Below are 23,003 nucleotides of genomic sequence, written 5' to 3'. Positions count from 1 at the left end.
ATATATGTTCTCAGTGTAAAGTGGAGGGAGTGGAGCTTGAAAATTAGCTGTCACCTTTGGGTTCAGAGAAGATCACTGTGTGACAGGATGGTCTGGAAGGATTTCTAGCAAGAAGTGGACTTGACTCTATTTTGATGTAAGTAGAGCGCCTAGGATCAGGACAGTAGGGTATTAGGCAAATTCCAAACCATTTTCATTCATTTAACAAATGCATGCTGAGCCCCTGCTTAGTCTCCTCTTCTTAGAAAAGTGAACAAGTCCACCATTGTCCCTCAGTCTTCTGGACAAATAACCAGTTCCTTTTCAAAGGAATCCCAATTTCAGTCCTGTTGTTTTTCATATTAGCTTCAGTAACTTAGCTTCACTTTCTTCACAAAGGCTTCCAAGGTGCCCCCATAGCCCTCATGCTTACTCCTAGTGTGATATTAATGTCATATCTGTCTGTTTGTTGGTCCCTCCAGCTAAATGAGCATCTCTCGGAAGGCAAAGATAATTTATTACTCATGTCTTTATCCCCATCCTCTAGCAATATGCTTGGGAGTCAACACATTTGTGATGGGGAGAAAGACAAAGAAAATACTCACTTTCTACCTCACTCTACAACCTCTCTTTCATCAAGAAAATTCTAACTTAGGTCATTCATCATCTTCCCCTTATTTAATTTTTTATAAATATATCTTATTAACTTTTTACAGAGAGGAAGGGAGAGGGATAGAGATTTAGAAACATCGATGAGAGAGAAACATTGATCAGCTGTCTCCTGCACACCCCCTACTGGGAATGTGCCAGCAACTAAGGTACATGCTCTTGACCAGAATCGAATCTTGGAACTTTCAGCCCATAGGCAGTTGCTCTATTCACTGAGCCAAACCAGCTAGGGCTATTTTATAAGAGTTATTTTCAGCCTTTAAGTTACTGGACATTATTACACAGGTCAGGTTAACAAGTGGGGTACAAATATAAGAAACAGGAGCAAATAAATGTTTACACTAGAGAAAGAGCTATTGGAAAGACCAAGAAAGGCCCCAAAGATGGGAAGGAGGAGGAAAGAGCCAGGAGTCATCACATGGCTTGGCTTTTAGCAGAGATTTTAACAGAAAAGTCAGAACAAGTATTGAAGAGAAAAAGGGCCTGGGGCCAGCTGTGAAGTTTAGGAGACATTGAAAGTGATGGAAGTGGTAAAAGAGGATTTTAAGAAATGTTGCTGAGATCTAGGAATTGGATCTCCTGTAATATTATTCAAGAGATTGAAACCAAGGGTCCTTATGACTGATTAAATTTAACTTTAAATCCTGGCTCTAGAAATTATTCCCTCTCTCTCTCTCTGTATCTCTCTCTCTCTCTGTATCTATCTCTCTCTCTCTCTCTCTCTCTCTCTCTCTCTCTCTCTCTCTCTCTCTCTCTCTCTCTCTCTCTCTCTCTCTCTCTCCCTCAGAGACCAGATAATCAGCAAGCCCAAGGCAGCAGAAGAAAATAGCTCACATAGTCAGGAGCTCTGTCAGGCTATAGATAACATCTTGACCTAAGTTAAGTTTCAGCTCCTGAGCCCTCAGGTGGAACAGATCCCCTGGCTACTTTCCCATGAAACCAGACAGAGGGGCCACAGAACAGACCTCAGAACTGTCCTTAAGATCTGAAGAAATGATGTATTACTCTTACCTCATCTCCAACCAATCAGCTTCCAGCAAGACTCTGAATTCCTTAACCCACAATGTCTTGTGATTTCTGCCCTATATTCTAGTAGTCTGTAACCTACACACCATGGGGGAGTTGGAGCTTTTGAGCACTAGTATCCTGGGTGGCACCATTCATCAGTGAAATAGCCAACATTTCTCCACTGCAATTCTCGGTGTCTAGTGTGTGGCTCTGCTAGTTCCAGGTGGACGAACTCTTTCTGTTCAATAACAAGATACCCAAGGAGATTGAAAGAGCATTTAAGAAACGTTGTTTATTAAACTATTCTTTATCAATTTTGATACCATGCAAAAACTAGGCAATGGATGCTTCCAGCTTATCTCTGGGTAACAAACATATGTTCAGAGTATTAGTTCATGAATGAGAAATTTCCAGGTTGTCTAGTGTACAGCAAGGTTTAGTTTATGTGAACCACTGAAACTTATTCCAAGCTGTTAGGTCATGTTGAAGAAGTTAGGCTCTGGAGACCAGTTTCCTGGGTTCATGTGCTTACTAGCTGGATAACTCATGTAAGTTGCTTTACTTTATTGAGGCTCCATGTCATCATTTATTAAGGGAATAAGAGTATCTATTAGTTAGGATTAACATGTAGACTATGAGTTAATCCATGCAAAGCTCTTAGGACAGGCCCTGATATATAGTAAGCATTTCATTAATATTATTTTTTATTATTTGTGTGTGGTTGTATAACTGGACAATCAATGGGTCCACACTGCCTGTCACTATTTGAGCCAATTAAGCAGAGACAGGGTTGAATCCTATATGAGTGTTTATTCTAATACTGCTGGCAGTATGGGAGAGCAGCAGGTAATCCACAAAAATCTGTTCTGTACTCCATCATAAGCCAGCTGCTTATCCTATATAATAAAAGGCTAATATGCAAATCAACTGAACGGTGGAACGACTGGTTGCTATGATGCGCACTGACCACAAGGGGGCAGGCGATCAACGCAGGAGCTGCCCCCTGATGGTCAGTGCACTCCCACAGAGGAAGTGCTACTCAGTCAGAAGCTGGGCTCACGGCTGGTGAGCGCAGCATCTTTGCCCTCCACAGCAGCGCTAAGGACCCCTCAGGGGCAGCTGGCAGGTGGATATCCCCCAAGGGATCCCAGACTGCGAGCGAGCACAGGTTGGGCTGAAGGACCCCCTCAGTGCACAAATGTCATGCACCAGGCCTCTAGTATTGGATAGAAGGACAAAGATTACATAGGAAGTTGACAAAAGGGTATGCCAAATGGGCAGTTTATAGGTAATGCAGGCTGGAGATCTGCAAAGGCCTGCAGGTATGCAAAGGCTGGGGGTCTTCAAAGGACTGGCAATATGCAAAGGACTAGTGATATGCAAAGGGCTGGAGGCTCTGGTTTCTGCAATAAGGTTGCTAATCTTTCCATGATAATAGGCAGCTCCTAGTTGGAGAGGATGGGCCTCATGTCCAGGTGAGCTCCCAGGTCCCACATTCAATTCCCAGCCCGGTTAGAATACGCCTTCGTTAATCAGAACAAAAACAATCACAATTAATAGAGCATGATTAATATTTCTTACAATTATAGCTGGTCCCCAATATTCTATTTCTACCCCTCTCATTAGGAAGTAGAATATGCATCCTTGAGTCCTCCTCTACTATCTCTGGTTGTGAAGATGGGCAGATCACTTACCATCTCTGAGTCTTACTTTTCTCAACCACCAAATGCAAATAGTAAAATTCCCCCTACATAGTCTTGTTGGTCAGAATAAAAGAATATAACATCTGGGAAGGTTCTTTGAAGGGTAAGTATACCAATTTAGTTATTGTTCCTATTATCACATTTAAGAATCCACCCAAGAGAGGGTGCCTATGGAAGAGCCACGGGCCATTGACCTTCCAGCTTGTGTTCAGCCTCATTAACATTCACCCAGAGAGATGCTGAGAGTGAGGGCATGAAAGGGACAGAGGATGTGGGGGATGTGGGTGGGAGAGGAACAGTTGATGATGAAGACAGAAAAATCTAATCTTTTGCTAATACCAAAGGCCCCGGCTTAAGAACACACAAGCAAACAGTGAAGCCTGGTGACCTGGGACCAGCAGGGGGACCTCCTAAAAAGCAGTTAACAATACTGCTTTCAGCTCTGTGAATCTCCTGGCAGCTTGGGCTTGGGGTCACTAGAAAAAGAAGCTGGGGTCCTGCCTGGAGACCCAGCCTCCCCGTCAAATGTCATCCCATCAATACCAAGTGAGCAGAAAAGAGCATAATGCTTAGGGCCTTTGTTTCTTTGTTTTTAATTAGTCTTTTGTTCACACAGCAGAGTCCTAAAGAAACCTCTTCTGCAATCTTTTCAAAATCCAACTCCCCCACATGTACCCACATTAGTAAAAACAGAATAAAATCTGTGGTTTTGGCTCATTGCCTTGGCCACATGGTCAAATAGGACTTTGAAGGGCTCCTCTTTTCTTTTTTTTTAAACAAGTGTTTATTGAGTGACTGCTATTCACTCAACAAACATGTAATGAGTGCCTACTACACTACTGGCCCTGTGCTTGGTGTTAGGGACACAAAGATGAATAAAATCCTAACTCGGGACTCAACAAGCTCAGTAAGGGAGGTCAGGACATCGACACCAGTTAACACGGTGCCTGGTAGAAAATGCTGGTTGTCATGAGAGGCAAGCAGATGGAATGCTCCACGAGCTCAAGGAGGAAAAGGACATTCTCTTAGGCAGGAGCTGGGAAGACTGTGCTTCATGGTGACATTTGAGTGCTAAAGGATTCAGACGTGCATTCCTCCACATGTTTACCACGTCAAAATAATAGCAAACGTGTGGAACATCCATTGGGCGTGTCAGGCACGGTTCCCAGCACTTTCCTCCTGTAACTCACACAGTGATCTTTAATGTAGGCCCTCTGATTTTCTCCTGGCTTCAGGGCCCGTGCTCTTGACCTTAATGCTCTGCAGAGTCTGTACACCAGACCAATCATCCCTGAAATCTGCCTGCCTTTCCCACCTGAGCCCTCCATAGCCGGGGACTTCTCTTCGTGTCCGCAGCAGCCATGACAACTCCTGACACAAGGTGAGCCTTCGAAAGAGCTTCCTTGAACTGTTGAACTGAATCCTCTGCAGCCAGAGGCTTAGGTCCCAGCAGGCCTTGTGGTAGGAATTGGCAGGTTGGAACAGCAGGGGGGTCAGAGCAGGGGTTGGGCTGAGGTGGGGCGGGGTGGGGAGAAGGGAAGACACAATGGACTTGTTTCACAAAGCCATGCTTGTGGCTTTTCTGAGGCCAGGAATGAAGGCAGCGCTGGAATTTGGAAAGTAGAGGCCCCGGTCCTTCATGACCCCGTGCACATGCTGCTTCTGCGCCAGGCACAGACCTGCCCTCGGGTGCACTTTTGTGGCTCTGAGGGCAGGCTTTGGGCTTTTGATAATAATTGCATAGGTTTGCTTAGTAAACACAGGGCAACCATAGCATAATTACATGTTCTTACAGAGATGGGGCTCAGTAATTACTTTCAGTGGCCCCAAAGTATTATTTAACACATATTCTGGTTTATAAGGCAGAAATAATGATGAATTTGCTTGGTAATTACACAGCACTTACCCACTACAGATCCTGCCAGTAGCTGATACTTAGCCCATCATTAAGGAGCTAGCAGTTGCTTTGGTAAATAATAAGTTCTTCTTATTATTGGTCTCTAGGTACATACAACATTATTAAAACATCATTAGTGACATTTCTCCAAAGGGTAAATACACATGTCTATGTGAGAATGCAACTTTCCTTGGGCTAAACACTTTATTTTTATCTTTTGTGACAGAAGCAATAAAACGGAATCAATTCTAACCTGAGTGCCTGCTCACTTCAAACGCCTCCTTCATAAAATGAAGCCAGATCTTCCCTGGCTTAGGGAACGGAAGGGAGTCACCACTGTTTCCAATATGAAGAGCGTTCTTCAATGTACCCAAATGATTGTGCCCAGTTTAGGAGGAGCCCCAGGTCTGGCGCCACCACCCCTGTGGTGGGCTGGGTCAGCACATTGAGTGCCAGGGCCAACCACAGCCTTTTGATGGGTCTTATTGGCGGCATCCTCAAGGCTCCTCCTGGGATGGGACCTGAGAGGCTCATGGACAGCCTGGGATTCTGGGAGACGGGGCACCCAGTTTCTTAGGCCATGTGGAGTAGACATGGGGGAGGAACATATACACATCAGATATCAAAGAAGGGAGATGCAAGGCGGGATCCAGCCTCTTTGTCTTTGAAAGGGGCTCCTGGGAAAGCTGCCTGACATATTTCATGTGGAAGGCAGTAATTTTGGGGGCCATGGCACAGCTCTAACTGCCCTTGGCTCAGCCACTTGCATCAGAAGAAGAAAGCAACCCTTTGTAATCAATAAGGGGCTTAAAGAGGGTGGTCAACCATTACAACTGGTGGGCAGGAGAGGGAGTGGGCCCTCTGGAACAAACAGAGCCCTCATTACCATTCCATTCCAACCCATCCCATTTCTGGAGGGAACGATGCAACATCAAATACGAACTCAGTTCCAGATCCCAACTGCCAAGGCAAGTGGCCAGTTCCAGAGGCCTGTTTCTTCTGTAATGAACTCCAGGATCCTGATTTCGGCTTTGGAAGTGACTGTAGTTACACTGAAAGCAGGGAGTAACTGGGAAAAGCTTAGGGTTAAAGCCAAAAGACCCAGGTTCAAATCCCAGCCCTGCTCCTCACTGGCTGAGCCATCTTTGGCAGTCACCTATCTGAGCTTCATTTCTTTGTCTGTAAAACAATCTGTGAAGACTGTAAATACCCTTAGGCCAGAAATCACATCTATTTTATTGTCCACTGAATTCCCTACACCCAGCCCGATGCCTGACACTTTCTGAATCTATAATCAACACATTTAATGGAATAAGACTGGGGGAATGCATCACACACTTAACTGACATGAATCCACCCATTTGCACTTAGTGACAAGAGAGAAATAAAAACAACAATTTAAATAGTCCAGATTCTTCTTGATAATCCACTCAATGCACATGTGCCCCAGAATGATCCCAAAACCAGAAATGTGGAATTGCTCTTCTTCCCCTTCCTGGGTGTGAAGATCTTGCTGCCTTAAATGGCTGTACTTTAATATGGCACTTTGGAATATGTACTCTCACTAAATATGTACTATATCCACCTCACATACGTCACAAGTATTACCAATTCTTGTTGTAATCACAAAGCATTTTAAACTACTTTATGGATTACTTATAGGCATGTCCAGGGAAATTTTGACTATACCTAGCTTTTGCCTTAAATTTAACCTTTAGAAAGAAGCTTACCCTTTCCTTTTGTTTGATTTGATGTTTTTTGTTTTTTGGCTTTTTGTTTGTTTTTTACATATTTTTATTGATTTCAGAGGAAGAGAGAGATAGAAACATCAATGATGAGAGGGAATCATTGATCAGCTGCCTCCTGCATGCCCCACACTGGGGATGGAGCCCACACCTGAGCATGTGCCCTGACCGGGAATCAAACTGTAACCTCCTGGTTCATAAGTTGACGCTCAACCTCTGAGCCACCTGGGTTGGGCTACCTTTTCCTTTTGGATTATCTTTCAGGGTCATTGTGAGTCAGGTGGCAGTGTAAGTACCGCAAACTAGAAGTACTAGACAGAAATAGCTGCTCAGTGCTCTCTTGGTGTGGCTACTTAGCTTGCTCAAGGTCACGAGACTTGATTACAACACAAGCCTCTTGACTCTCAGGCTTGAGCACTGGTATCTACATCACAATTTAACCCAATCAAAACCTGTTCAGTGAGTATTAGGTGCACAGGAATGTTAGCCACATAGGGTAGGATAAGAGAAATATAAGGGATAGAACCCTGACCACTGATTGGTCAATGATTCACATAGACTCAACAAGTGCTCAGCTGGCCCCAAAGTATGGCACATCTGGGCATCCTACCTGAACTTGGAGGCAGCTCCTGGGACCATGCGGTAGAGGAGCACTCACACACACAAGTAGAACTGGCCCCCAGTCTTTGCCAGTAAAACCCATTTGCACCCTGTTTCAAAGTGACTGTTAACTGTTGTGACTATTTTCCCCTGATTCGAAGCTGCCTGTTTTCCTGTTATGTCACTGGATTTCAAATGAGGAAATACAATGTTATTTCTACCCCCATATCCTACCCACATCCCACCCTATATTTCCAGGAAGGTCCTTCAGTCCCAGTGGAAGAAACATGGGAAGTATGCACAACCCATATTCAACTGTAAAGTGTTACAGTGATGAGAGAAGGGGATGTGGACCAGAATGAATTTGAACTTGAGAATCAGGCTATGTATCATGTCTGTTGATTTGCCATGTCCTATATCCATTCAACCCTATTCTCATGATAGGATCCTGATTTCCTTTGGGGAAAGGTCCTATGCCCGAAAGCAGTGGTTCTCAACCTTCTGGCCCTTTAAATATACTTCCTCATGTTGTGACTCAACCATAAAATTATTTTTGTTGCTACTTCATAACTGTAATGTTGCTACTGTTATGAATCCTCATGTAAATATCTGATATGCAGGATGGTCTTAGTCGACCCCTGTGAAAGGGTCGTTCGACCGCCAAAGGGGTCGCGACCCACAGGTTGAGAACCACTGCCCTAAAGGCTTAAGGGTAAGCAAGGGACATAGGCCTGGACAAATATGGGAATCTCCTCTGCTGATTATAGTGATTAGTTCATAGGTGAACATGTGCATGGCCCAAGATGGTCTATTCAGGCCTATCCCAGGGTTCTTGGGAAAGAGGCCATCTCTACCTATAGGCTAGCTAACCTGGTACGATATAAGCCTGGAGCTGCCAGGGAAGCCCATCCAGTGCCTGCCTGAAGTTGGAGCCAGTGTAGAAGGAAACCATCTAGACGTGGAGAAATGGTCTAAGACCAGGTCCTAGAAAAATCATTTGGATCCCTGGATCCAGCTATACCTGATTTTGAAAACAAATGGTCCTGGACTTTAAGTTACATTATTTAATAAGTATAGTTTTTGTTTAAAGCAAGTTGGATTGGGCTTTCCTTAATTGCCCAATTGGAAAGAGACCTAATAAATTAGATAAAGGATGGCAGTACAGGCATGGATGGTATAGGGATATAGGCTTTGGGATATCTCAGTCATATTCATCAAAAACCATAGAAGATAAAAGGGGGACATTTTATAAGAAATACCAAATGAGCCCAACCACAGTGGCTCAGTGGTTGAGCATCGATCTATGAACTAGGAGGATACAGTTTGATCCCTGGTCATAGTACATGCCAGGTTGCAGGCTCGGTTCCCAGTCGGGGGCGTGCGGGAAGCAGCCAATCCATGATTCTCTCTCATCATTGATGTTTCTATTTCTCCCTTTCTCTTCCTCTCTGAAATCAACAAAAATATGTCTATTTAAAAAGAAATGCCAAGTGGTAGGAAGAGGCATTTGCCCTTCTGAGAACCAAAATCCAGAGTTGAAAGTAGGCAAATACTAGGGCCCAAAGGCATTTCATGAACTGGCTGGTCCAGTTACTGATCTCCTCACTCAGGGAAATCCCTACCATGCCAGATGCTACACATCTGTGGTTCGTATTGTTCCTTTAAGGAATAACACAGATTTTTCCCTGGGCACGCCACACATTTTCATTAGTTGTGGTCAGGAGGGAGACCAGGCTCCTTCAGATGAGTTGCAGCTGACAGACTGCTCTGGGGCATGGCTTTCAGGGAAGCTGATTCATCTTCTCTGTCGGCTGATGGTGGGGGATGCACACCTGTGTCCTAGGAGGATTTCAGAGAGAGAGACAAAAGACCACGCTGGGCTCCAGCTGCCTCTGCAGACACTCCTACCGTGGAGGGGACGCAAGTGCAGCCATGCCTGGTGGGCAGTCAGCAGTGGGGGTGTTTATGTTCAGCTCCAGAGGACCTCCACTGGAGGCTCTTCCTCTGAGCCCTGTCCAGACCCACGGCTTGGATAGGGGAGACTGACTGACATCTGGGCTTGATTTTGATCCCCCACTTGTCCAACACTCAGCCATCCACATGCTACATTCTCCAACTATTGCAGAATGCAAGCTGCTCCAAGTTGCCTTGAGGGTGGAGCCTCCAACAGGGTGGAGGTGTAGTCACATCATGTCCACCTTTAACTTATAAGAACTCTGCTACAGGTATACCTAGGAGATATTGCAGGTTCACATCCAGACCACCTCAATAAAGTGAATCATAAACATTTTGCTGGTGGAGGGCCTTGCCTTCAATTTGTAAAAAAAAAAAAAAAAAAAAAAAAGACACAACATCTGTGAGGCACAATAAAGTGAAGCTCAATAAAATGAGGTCTGCCTACATATGTGCTTGGTGAGAAGGAGAAAAAAAGAGACTTAAAGAGAACCATATAATGGGTGTGAGTCACTTGGCCTTCTATCCCACTCACAGGGAAGATGCTCTGTAGCGACTAGGAGAAAATACATGTAATCTGTGGTCCCTCAGTATGTCTCAGTTCCCGAGGACCTCTCAGGCCATAAACATCGTGCTTTGCTGAGTATATCTGTCAAAATAAATAGAGCTTTCTGCTGCAACAAACAATACCAAATCTGAGAGCATAACACAGTAGAGATAGATTGTCTGCCCCTCATCACAAGGTAAAGCACATCTGGAGATGCTCCTGAGTGACTGTCCTCACAGTAGTGATGCAGGAACTCAGCGCCTGCCATCTGAGACACTGAAATACGAAGCCCCCTGGAAGGGGAGAAAAAGCTGATGCGCATTGGATTCCCCAAGGTCAGACTCTGAGATGGAGATCAGAGTGTGGGACATTTATTAGGGAGTGTTCTGGGATGGACACAAGTGGAAGCAAGGCAAGGATGCAAGATTGGGCAGAGGGAGAAGGTGAGCTGCAATACAGCCTCCCCTCCCTCCAAGGTCTCTGTCAGCCCAATGGAGATTTCTGGAGCTGGGTGGTCTCTCAGAGGTGTCCTGGGTTAGGACAGGTGGTCATGCTGTCGAACCTGTATTTACTGGTCATTAGATGCAGACGAGGCCCATCTTCCGGCAGCACTCCAGGCAGGTAAGGAATTAAGATTTTCATTGCTAAAGCGGGAAGTGGGTGGCACATCACAGCACCCCCACAAGAAGGCTACAGCAGGGGTCGGCAAACTTTTGGTGAATATTTTGGGATTTGCAGACCTTGCAGTCTCTATCAGGACTACTCATCTCTGCTGTTGCAGGGTGAAAGCAGCCAGAGTCAATGTGCAAACAAATGAGTGTGGCATGTTCCAATAAAACTTTATTGACAAAAGCAGGCGGTGGGCCAGATTGGCTCACAAACCATATTTCACTGAATCCTTGACTAAGTATTTCAGAGCCAACCCCAGAACTGATAATAGACCACTCTTGTCCATATTCCATTGGCCAAAATGCATCCACACGGCCCCACTTTAACTGCAAACGGCGAGAAATGGAGTCTTTCTCTGAGTCCCAGAAGAAAATAAATGGAACTTGTGAGCATCCAGTGAAACTGCTACATTGTGATTCTTGTGTTGAAAGCCATATTTTAAAACATGATACAGCCCTGAAATATACTACACATTTCTACATGTCTACTACGGGATTTAGTCAATACATTGATTCCTACATCTCCCTGGGCTTTGATTATACCTTCAACCAGATCATCAGATGGCCCCCAATGGAGTCTCCCTTCCTCTTGTCCCCTACTTTTCATACCTGTCCTTAAACCTACAGTCCTCTCTCTTCCCTATACATTATCTCTTCTCTGCTTTTTTCTAGACATGCCAACCCACCTTAAAGAATGATGGGGGGCAGGAAGGGAGCATCTCATAGAGTGGTAGAATTGAAGCATATGAAGGAAGGAGCAATCTTAAAGACACCACCAGGCTAATAAGACTCAGGGGACAGACAGAAAAGAAATGTAATTGGTAGAACCAACAAAACTCAGTGATGTGGGACTCCCAACCATTTCCTGATGGACCACCCACAGCCAGTTTTATAATTTACAAGACTCCGTGTGAAATAAACACGTGGGACTCCTGTTCAACATGCAGGAGGAGAAGGGCCACTAAAGCTATTAAAGTGTGACGTTTTTCCTTTCTTCCACAGTCTCTCTTGCAACTTTCGTGGTACCTTTAATTACTATTTAATGCCACTCTAAATAAAAGAAAATTAAAAATTTGAATTATTGGCATGAATTTTACCATTCATCTCTATATTGTACAATGTCCATTTTTTGTCTGTTTGTTTTTATGTTTTTATTGATTTCAGAGAAGAAGGGAGAGGGAGATAGAAACACCAGTGATGAGAGAGAATCATTGATTGGCTGCCTTCGGCACGCCCCACAGTGGGGATCAAGCCCTGTGCCCTGATAGGGAATCGAATAGTGACCTCTTGGTTCACAGGTCAATGATCAACCATTGAACCATGCTGGCTGGGCTGTCCATTTTAAATGCAAATACAAGAACATTTAACAGAATCACCAAAAACACACAATTCTTGTTTCATAGGTCTTATGTACATCTTTCTTTCTTTCTTTCTTTCTTTCTTTCTTTCTTTCTTTCTTCCTTTCTTCCTTTCTTTTTTGCCAGAACAGTAGAAACACTGCACAAAACTAAATTGTTTTCATTTCTTATACACACACATTCTACCAAGACTGATAAGTAAGGAAGAAATGAAAGGAAAGAAATGATGGGCTGCCCCGTGTTTCTCTTCATTTCTATACCTTCCTTTTCAGCCTGTCCACGTTTATTTCTCTCTACAACTCCTAGTGTCAGCCATCATCAACTGTAGTAGACTCTTAATTGGTCTTCTTGCTTCCATTTTTGCCCCTTACAACCCGGTCTCCACATAGTTTTCAAAAGTGTTCAGCCTAAACTGTAAAGACTCCATCCAACCCTTGCTACTGCAATCGCTTCATTAACTGGCTCCTTCTGACTCCAGATTCGAGCTCAAATGTTACTTCCTCAGAGATGAAAATGGACCTGCCGCATTCCCACCCCATTTTTCTCGCACAGAGAGCCTGCTATTCCTTCATCACAACTTGAAACTATGTATTTGTGGGTGTTTCTTGAGCTAAGATATAAATTCAGAGAAGACAGCGATGATCTGTTTCATTTGCCACACGATACACCCAGCAATTGGCACAGTTCTTGGTCCTTGGTGGGCATTTGATTGTTTTTTAAGGAATAAATGGATTCTTGAGGTCAAGGAGAAGGAAGAGTCTAACTCCTCTTAGATGACAGGGAGCTAATGGCGGCACACAGAAGGAGGAGTAGTTCTAAGGGGGAAATGACTGATTTGAAAAGAGAATGAGCGGATATAGGTGAAATTGCTTCGTAAGCTATAGACAATATAAATGTGCAATCGCTCATGTACACTGAGGTGACCATACTATCAAAACCAGTGCATTTTAAGAGTAGATGGGGCACTAGAATTAATTATGTTTGGAGAATAGACATAAACCAGAACTGGCCAGTCAACAGGACATATGGTCACCCTAGGAATAGATTATAAAGACATAAAGACACAGGGCTATGTCACAGGGCCCCAGAGCAAGAGTGTAAGGGGACCTCACATCATTCTGGAACTGATAATAAGGAAGTTCTCTTTCTCTCTCCCTCTCCCCCTCACTGCCACCACCTTTCCTTCTGTCATTTTCCAGTTTCAAATTCTCAGGGAGAGTTTCTAATTATCCCAGCTTTTGGTCAAGTGTCAACTCTCTAGTTCACTATACTAAGACCCCTGCCTCACAAACATGGCTTCTAGGTAGTATATGAAGCTGAGCAGACTCTCTAAAATAAATCAACCACAAAACATACAAATATCATTAAGGTATTCTGACTCTGCTGACAAGGCATGATGATGCATCAAATAAGAAGGAGAGTCTAATGTTTTGCAAGAGCTCCAAGCACGGAAAGGTAGTCAGGGAAGACTTCCTGGAAGAGGTGATCCTTGAGAGACCGGAAGACTGCATGGAGGCAGAGAAACTGGAAAATGTTTCAAGAGAAGAAAAGAGTAAGAACAAAGGCCAAAAAACAGGATAAATGAAGTTAAATTGGTCACTCCCATTTTTTTTTTATATTCCCCTACTTGGCTTCATGGTTCCTTATTGGGAAGCCCTTTTTTTTTTTTTTTTTTTTTTTTTTTTTTTTTTAGTAATAATTTTTTAAGGATATGAAACCTTACTCCCATCACCCTCCTGCTCCGTGTGGGTGGGCAGCAGTGAGCACCTGGCCATAACTGGTATCATCTACAGCAGCGGTTCTCAACCTGTGGGTCGCGACCCCTTTGGCAGTCCAACGACCCTTTCACAGGGGTCGCCTAAGACCATCCTGCATATCAGATATTTACATTATGATTCGTAACAGTAGCAACATTACAGTTATGAAGTAGAAACGAAAATAATTTTATAGTTGGGTCACAACATGAAGAACTGTATTTAAAGGGCCAGGTTGAGAAGCCATTTTATGAGAGGCTGTGAGTCTGTTTACAAAGATTTCTAGAAGAGTTTTTTCAATTATGCATTAGTGGGTCATCCAGAAATTTTTTTAGTGACATAAAATACAGCAGAATAGCACATATCAGAATCCACTGTAGAGTGCAAAGGTAAAGAGTCCCACTTTGTGAAACCTTTGTTTCAGTCCTCTTTACCTGATGTGTGGGCGATGGTTAAGATATGTGAGGGCCAAAACCGGTTTGGCTCAGTGGATAGAGCGTCGGCCTGCGGACTGAAAGGTCCCAGGTTCGATTCCGGTCAAGGGCATGTACCTGGGTTGTGGGCACTTCCCCAGTGGGGGATGTGCAGGCGGCAGCTGATCGATGTTTCTCTCTCATCGATGTTTCTAACTCTCTATCTCTCTCTCTTCCTCTCTGTAAAAAATCAATAAAATATATTTAAAAAAAAAAAAGATATGTGAGGACATTGCCTGAGTCAGACTCTCTTTTTATTAACTTTCACTCCTGGGGACATAGCACTATGGAAGAGAGAGAGCTGGAGGACAGTGGTGTTAACTGGATGCTTTCCTAAGATCAGAAATGTGGGTGGAAGAGAATCCTCTAGCTTTTGGTTTTTGTGTTTTAAAGAGGTGCCAGAAATGTGTGTCATGCTAAATGACAAAGTACTTCTCTTCCTCTCCTCCCCTTCACACCTCTCCTCCCCTTCACACCTCTCCTCCCCTTCACACCTCTCCTCCCCTTCACACCTCTCCTCCCCTTCACACCTCTCCTCCTCCCATCCACGAATAGGTCCATCAGTATGGAGAGAACAAAACAGAAATAGCACAGGCTGATGCGGGCAGTGGCCAGGAATCTGCTGCTCGTCACCCTCACCGTGGGCTCCCCTGATGGGCTGTTCTTGGAAATGCCTTAACAATGACCGATCATGACCCTTGAACTACCTCTCTAAGATACAAAATGGCCAGCCCTCCCTCCCACCAATGCATCATCAACCCGTATCTTCACCGGGTTGCTCCGGCTATAGCCAGCCCCTGATCAGCAAGCTAAGCAGACTCCCAGGTCCCAGCTACTGGGTCAAGATTCTAAGAGCCAACGGATCCTCCCCACCCATGGAAAACTGCAGATTTGGGTCAGTGCAGAGGCCACTGAACAAATGCCCAGTTGGCCCAGGCACCGTGCCTTGATCGTCTCACTGTGGGAGGTCAGTTTCTTTTTTCCTTAAGAATCCAGCACTGAGTTTCTAAGTCCCTGTTTCCTCATTACATAGCCCAGCTGTTTCCTGCAGCCGCCTGCCGAGAAGGGAGCACTGGGCTGGGAGCCCTGGCTCTAAGACCTGTGTCCAGCTCTCCTGGCCCTCACGCAGTTGCAACCCTCTCCCCTCTTGGGGCCCTTCTCCTTCCCCTGCCAAAAGGGAGCACCCTTCCTTGTCCTCCTACGGGGCTGTGGAGAGGACAGGTGTCTGACCACCTCTTCCCCTTCCGGAAGCGCAAGGTGGGGGTCCTATCATGAACCGCTCTGAGGGGTGAGGCTGAGGGAGCGGCCGGGTTGATGCTCAGACAAAATGCTGACCCAGGGATACCTTCGTTGTACTTGGCCCTTGGTCCACCCACAACTTTCCCAGCAATCCTGCTGCTGCCGCACCTTAAAACCACCCAGCGAGACCGGGGGAGACTGCTTCTCTCAGTAAAGCCCTGGGGTCCTCCCTCTGAAACTAGAGCTTGGGGAGAGCAGTGAGCGAGCGCTGACTCAGTGTTTAGTCTGTGGCCTTGTGTGTGCACACCACGACTCAGGGGGGTCTAGCGAAGCTCCCAGCCCCGCCTCGAGGGAGTCTGCCTGGGAATGAAGCACATCAGGGAGCAGCTGAGCCCAGGGTGCTGAGGCCCAGGTGGGATGCTGGACCACAGTGGGTGAGGCCGCAAAGACGGGAAAGGTTGCCCTGAGCATGCACATTGGGTCAGGCCTGGGCTGGGGTCAACCAGGGGGGCCATCCAGGAGGAGGCTTTTGGGCCAACGTGAGGCAGTTTGGCAATCAGAGAGCTTCCCCCCACACACGGATCCCTGGCAGGGGATGCAAACAGAGCGTGGTCTCCTCGGGCCCGAGCGTGACTAAAGCTCAGAGGAAGGACCGCTGGCCCACCTCACGCTTCTGCTCAGACCCCCCAGCTCGAGCCCTGGGAGCAGCCAGGGGCGATACCCCCACATCTCAGCCACTGCCGAAGCGGAAACCATAACAGGAGAAACATCTGCTTCTCTTCAGGGGAGTCAAGCGGCCTCGGTGTGTGCTCCTCCGTTTCCTCCTCGTGCCTCCCCTCTCCAGTCTCTCTCGCTTCCCGACTTTTATAAACATAACATGTGATGCCAGGGCTCGCAGAGCAAATCCCAGAGATATCTGGGCCGGTTCGATATGCGGTTCACTTGTCACCACGAAGGCCTGCCTGCCAGCGGGGACACCCGTCCCCGAAGAGCCGAGGGAAGGAACAGGAAGTCGGAGGTGTGAAAGGAATCCAGGGAATGAGGGTCGAGCTAGACTCACACCTCCGAGATGTCACCACCTTCTCAGCCCATGCGCCGACGAGAGCCGGGGAAGCTTGATTTGTCCCTTCCTTACAGGAAAGCCTCCTCAGTCCCAGGCCGTGCCTTCCACCTGCACCTTAGTTCATCCCAAGCTCACCGCCAGGACTCAGCGAGTCATCAATAACGGTAGAATGAAGACTATCTGGTGGAGGTTAAATCGTTCCATAAATCTTCCTAGCTGGACATCTTCCCCTGTAACTGAAGGGACCAGCCACAGCCACAGCAGCTGCTCCCTGCGGGCTGCTCCAGCCGTGTGTTTTGACCACTATTCAGATCCGATCTGAGCACCCATCATTCTTTTCTTCTAACGTTGCTGCAAAGTCTAGCTACTCTCGCAAGTTTTGCCTTTTCTCTCCTAGCCTCTCATTTCCCAGAGATGCCCGTGCTGATGACTGGAATCTGCAGAGCAGTGTCCTGTTGATTCAGAGATGTAAAAGGAAAGTGGTGATGAACAAAGAGGTCTGTCTAGTACTGCTCTAGAAAGCTTTGGGGGGGAGGGCACAGAATATGTCCAGAAATAAAATTGTCTTTGTGTCACAGCAAGAGAGAAGATGCTCAATCCTCTCCCTTCATAATACAAAATGTGATCACTGCCTGACATTACAGTATTTGTTCTATGTACCTTCTGGCTCCTCCACTAGAAAATAAACTCTGCGAGGCACAAACCTTGACTTTTAGGGTTGACTGCTCACCACTGTGTCCACAGTGCCCAGGACAGTGCCTGGCACATAGTGGGTTGTTTATTCAATGGATGGATGGTTGAATGAATCTCTCTGATCAGCATGGATCATGAATGACAAGTGAAACGTCAAGCCAGACAAACACATTGGACACAGACATACACACACACACACCCAGGGGACAATGGGGGTTTGTGAGTGAATATGATGATAATATCAATGCTCAGAATAATCCCTAAAAGCCATGCCTTTCTATGCCAAAGATTGTGCTGATCGCTAGCTCAATTTTGAAAAGGAAATGTATTTTCATAAACGCTGCCTTTATAAAGATTAAAAGTGTGTATAGACGTTTTGGGGGGAGACATCCTGTTATCAAAGAGATTTGAGAAAGGTCCTATAAGGGAATAAACTAGTTCTGTTCAGAATCTTACTTTCAATACTATTTAGAGGTTTGAGAGAGCCCAGGAAATGTGTCCTTTTCCCTGCCTCTAAACCAAATGAGAGAGAATTTAGAAAGAAGCTTCTATTAGAGAATGTGACTTTAGGTCAATGGGCAAGTAGGCTTCTTCATACCAAACCCCAGGGTCAGACCAATTGGCCACCTGGTCAGTTGCAGGCTGAATTGGACATTGACTGCACACGACCCGCCAGGACCCAAATGGGAACTAACCATGTCAAACTCACTTTCAAAGAAGCCAAGGAGAATGTGTGCATCCTGCAAAGTGGATCACATACCAGAGAAAGAGGAAAGGACCGAGACACCCATTATCCCAAACTCACTAGTCAAAATTCAAAAGGCCAGAATTCTCCCACAAGAAAAGAAATGGGGAAGAGCTCCCACTCGACCCCACCCCAATTTAGCATATAATGTGATGCTATCCATTTCTATTCCCAGCACCAGACCACAAGTGGGGACCAGGTCGCTCTGCTCTCCACTTTATTCTCCAGCTCCCATCACAGTACTAGTACTTGACACATAGGAGGCTCCTAATAAATATTCATTGAAAAAAATAATGATTAAATGTTGACTGAAAAGATCACAAAAGGCTTCCAGAAAGGAAGTGATATTTGAGTTAAGCCTTAAAAAATCAGTAGCCGCCCTAACCGGTTTGGCTCAGTGGATGGAACATCGGCCTGCAGACTTAAGGGTCCCAGGTTCGATTCCGGTCAAGGGCATGTACCTTGGTTGCGGGCACATCCACAGTAGGGTGTGTGCAGGAGGCAGCTGATCGATGTTTCTCTCTCATCCATGTTTCTAACTCTCTATCCCTCTCCCTTCCTCTCTGTAAGAAATCAACAAAACATACATTTTTTTGTAAAAATCAGTAGCCAAGAAACCACAGGCCAAAGCCACACCCAGAATGAGATCCCAGAAATGCAAAGGGTTCCCCTGGAGAAGCAGGGGTTAACTAGCTAAACAGCTCACTTCACTTTCGGGGTTCCTTTCAGGGGACATGAATCATTTGTGAGATTTGTAAATCAGAAGAGAAGCAGAAACCCCCAAGGATCCATTGGAGAAATAAGGACAGGTTGTGTCACCTTGTGGCCACCATCATTGCCATCCAGGATCATAATCTTGGGGCATCAGCTGAGGGCAGGCTGCAGGAACCTCTGTGCTCCTTCAAAGGACAGGAAGAAGCCCACATTCCCATTCTCTGCATTCCCCAGAGAGCCCTGCCCCACACCCCCCTCCCTCCCCTTCTCCCACATCCCTACCCCATCCTACACACACACACACACACACATATGACATCCCACCCCACTCCTTCCCAACACACAAGCAGCTGTGTTCTCATGATTGGAATGCTGATATGAGGTCTGTTTATTTTGGGTTAAGAAGAAAATGTTTATACTTCATAAAGTCGATGAATGGTTTCCTAGTAATTTTGTGTATATTTATTGTGAAATAATTTTCCCTCTCTTTCTCTCTTCTCTCTCTCTCTCTCTCTCTCTCTCTCTCTCTCTCTCCCTCCTGTCCCCCCCCCCCACCCTCCAACATTCTCTCCCTAACCACCAATGATCCTTTTTCTGTTTCAAGTAACAAAATACATTGAGGATTTCATAAAAACTGAGAATCTCTCTCCAGGAAAATACACGTAAACAAACACAGGTTCACTCACAATTTTGTGCCTACAATTCAAGGACTTTATAGAGCCCTGAAACCTTCCCATGGGACCCAGTCAATAACTCTGCCCTACACACAGGTAACATACCATTCGCTTGATATCTCTCTTATCAAGGCAAGGAAACAAATGGCCATGGGGGATTTGCTGAACTCAACTATCACCTCCGCCCCTCTCAACATCACACAGTCTAATCCCAGAGCATCTGAGCCCGCCCGTGCCCAGCGGGATGTGATCTGGCTGCCTAGCTCAGCGGTCCTCTAGCTGCCAGCACTCCGGATATGCAAACACACTAGGCAGCCTGAGAAAAATGCCATTAAGATAAGGCACCTTGAAAGCCTTCCAAACCCAGTGCAAATGGCATTGGTGGTCTCTCTCCTCTCCAGGCCTCCTTCCCCTGGCCCAGCCACCACTGGACGTTGACCGTCTGTGAATGCCCCAGAGCCACGGCCAAGTGCAGATGCTGAGCTGCCCTCCTCTCCCTTGCCCCTAGCCCGGCCCGCAGCTGACTTCATTGCTGCGTGAGGCCCACGGGCCTCATAAATGTCAGCTGGACTCAGGTAACCTTAGGTCCCTGATCACTTCAATGTCATCAAGTTGGAACGTCTCCTTGATCCAGTCCCTTATAGAATAAGACACACATGGAATTAAGGAAGATACTAACAATTATCATGTAGTGCTTATTATGCGCCAGGCACTAGGTCAGGTGCTTGCCCTACATGTCCTCCTATTAGCCTCATGAACAACCTTCTAAATTATCATTTCAAGCAGCCCAGCCAGGATAACCGGGTTGGAGTCCCATTTCCACTATGTCTCATCTGTGTGGCTTTGGACACGTCATTTAACTTCTCTGTGCCTTGGTTTCTTCATCTATAAAAGGAGAATAATAACGTTTACAAATACGCCTGCGATAAGGTCGTCATGTGGATTAAATGAGCCACTACACGTAAGACATTTGGAACAACCTCCAGCCATAGTAAGCATGCAATCAATATAAGCCGCTAACATGCTTTCCATTGTACGGATTGGGAGACTGAAACTCAGAGGTGAAGTGACTCTCTCAAGGTCACACTCCTAAAGTGCGTCTCTAGCGAGTGAGACTAAGGCCTGGGATAATAAGCCCTCTGATGCTTCCAATCTTTCATATATATCAATTATATATTTATATATATATATATATATATATATATAATTTATTTTTTACAGAGAGAAAGGGAGAGGTATAGAGAGTTAGAAACATTGATGAGAGAGAAAGATCAATTCAGCTGCCTCCTGCACACTCGCCACTGGGGATGTGCCCACAACCAAGGTATATGCCCTTGACAGGAATTGAACCTGGGACCCTTAAGTCCGCAGGCCGACGCTCCATCCACTGAGCCAAACCAGTCAGGGCTCCAATCTTTCTTGAATACCAAGCCCTTTGACACCATCGCCTTTTTTCAATCACCCTTTAAGACAATGTATCCCTCTTGTGCTATTCCTGCCAAAAGGGCAAACCTGCACCTTACTAGAAAGGAAATATCAGATAGACACAAATTGATGGTAATTCTAAAAATTAAAAGAAATAACTGGCCCATATCCTTGAAGAATGTCAAGGTCATGAAAGATAAAGCCTAAAGACTGTTTCATATCAGAGGAAACTAAAGAGACTTAATTTCAACACATGATCCTGGATTGAATCCAGATCCAGAAAAAGGTTTTTTCCTTATGCTATAAAAGACTTTATCAGGTCAACTGGCAAAATATGAATAAGATCTGTGGGTTAGACATACAATTACATCAATGTAAATTGCCTGCTTTTGATCATGGTAGGAGAATGTGCTTATTTCTTGGGGAAATACACATTGAAGTGTTTAGAGGTAAAGGGACATCGTGTCTGCAACTTCCTCTCAAGGAGTTCAAAAAAAATCATGATACTATGTCTACAGAGAGAAAATGATCAAATAAATGCGGTAGAATGTTAACTTTGGGGAAATCTAGATGAAGAGGACTCAGGAATTCTTTGGACTATTTTTGCAACTTCTCTATGGACCTGGAATGACTTCAAATAAAAATGTTTTCAAAAAAGAAACAGGAAGAATCAACCTCTTCGCTTTCAATGATCACCTCTGAGTAAAAGAGGTGGACAGCAGGACGTCTTACCGTCTCACCCAGAGGCACAGCTTCATTCCAGAGAGGACTTCTTCTCGAGGTTTACCCAGTAGATTTGCTTTTCCGAGACAGAAATACTCCCAAGCCACCCGTTGGGCCCTTTAAATAAAAAGAGAGACATTTTTAAATTAGAAAACATCTTTCTCTCTTGTCCAAGAGGATATAGCAACTCCTCACCCCGGCCTCCGCTCCTAAAAATTGTCCATGGTTGCGCTCATCCTTTGACACCCACTCACAAGACCCTTTTTTGTCTGCCAGATTTTCACAGGCTTCTAAAGAATGCAGTGAATATGCTGCTGCTGAATGTGGCTCATTTGCGCAAAATTCCTCAACCCCTTTTTCCATCCCCACTTTCATCATCCATGCCCTTTTCTCCAATAGGCCACTTAAAAACAGAAGCAGAGAGTGGAGGGAAGAATGGCAAGGGCTACAGGGAAGGCTGCAGTTCATTCGGTCGGCCAGCATTCATTTTGTGAGCACCTACTATGTGCTGTCTACCAGGCCAGGGGCCCAGCAGGAAGGGGGCAAGCCTGATCTGCCCTCACAGAGCTTGCTCTGGGGCAGACACTTGGGGCTTCTGACCAAAGCTTGGAGAGTATTACAAAAAGAGAGGTTCAGGGTGCTGAGGGGTCGGAGGGGGGGGGGCATGTAGAAGGGGAGCCAACTTACTCTGCCCAGATCAAGGAAAATCTTACATCTAAAGGATGATCAGATGTAATATTATAACTAATATTAGATCAGAGGGAGTTGGGTGGGGAGGAGAGAGAGGAAAAAAATCTTTTCACTCTTAAAACTAAGCACCCATACTTCCTTAAAGCGAAACAAATAGCCCTGCTGGTGGGATTGTCAAATGGAGGCACCACTATGGAAAACAGTGTGGAGGCTCCCAAACCCCCGCCAACTTTGCCTCCTGCCTCCCTGCCAGCATTGCAGCACCTGACCACACCCAAACCTGGGAGGCAAGTGGAAGGAGAGTGACTGCATCTGCTTTCACCAATCATGATTTATCCCCGGGCTTTCCAGAACAGCACAGTCGCCCAGACCCAGCACCGAATTGTCCTGGTAACAAGTACAAAGGGGAATGGATGTGTGCTGGGTCAGAGACCAATGCTGTCTGCCACACCCTGGTCCCGTGTCTCTAGCCCTCTCCTCTCACAGCTCAGACAACCTGATTTCACAAGGAGCCCAGGGCAGTGGCTCTAACTTAAACAGGTGTCCCTGTCAACTGGGCACAGAAGCTTCTGAACTTGAAACCCTTGCAGATTTTGCCCTGTGTACCATGTCTTCTGGCTGTTCATTTGTATCTTTTATAAGAAAACTAGGGGCCCAGTGCACGAATTCATGCACTTTGAAAG

The 23,003-nt window shown here is 45.7% G+C and overlaps 1 long non-coding RNA gene across 1 annotated transcript in view; it reads right to left on the bottom strand.

The window, feature by feature from the left end:
- Window positions 1–21,749, bottom strand: part of LOC132225999 (uncharacterized) — a 73,338-nt gene extending 51,589 nt beyond the window's left edge. Inside the window, exon 1 of the long non-coding RNA XR_009450996.1 lies at window positions 21,640–21,749. This is a non-coding gene — a long non-coding RNA (uncharacterized LOC132225999). The remainder of the gene's footprint in view (window positions 1–21,639) is intronic.
- Between the last annotated feature and the right edge of the window lie 1,254 nt (window positions 21,750–23,003).

This window comes from Myotis daubentonii, chromosome 2, assembly GCF_963259705.1.
Source record: "Myotis daubentonii chromosome 2, mMyoDau2.1, whole genome shotgun sequence".
In the NCBI taxonomy this organism is placed as follows: Eukaryota; Metazoa; Chordata; class Mammalia; order Chiroptera; family Vespertilionidae; genus Myotis; species Myotis daubentonii.
This window is presented reverse-complemented; position numbering and strand designations above follow the sequence as displayed.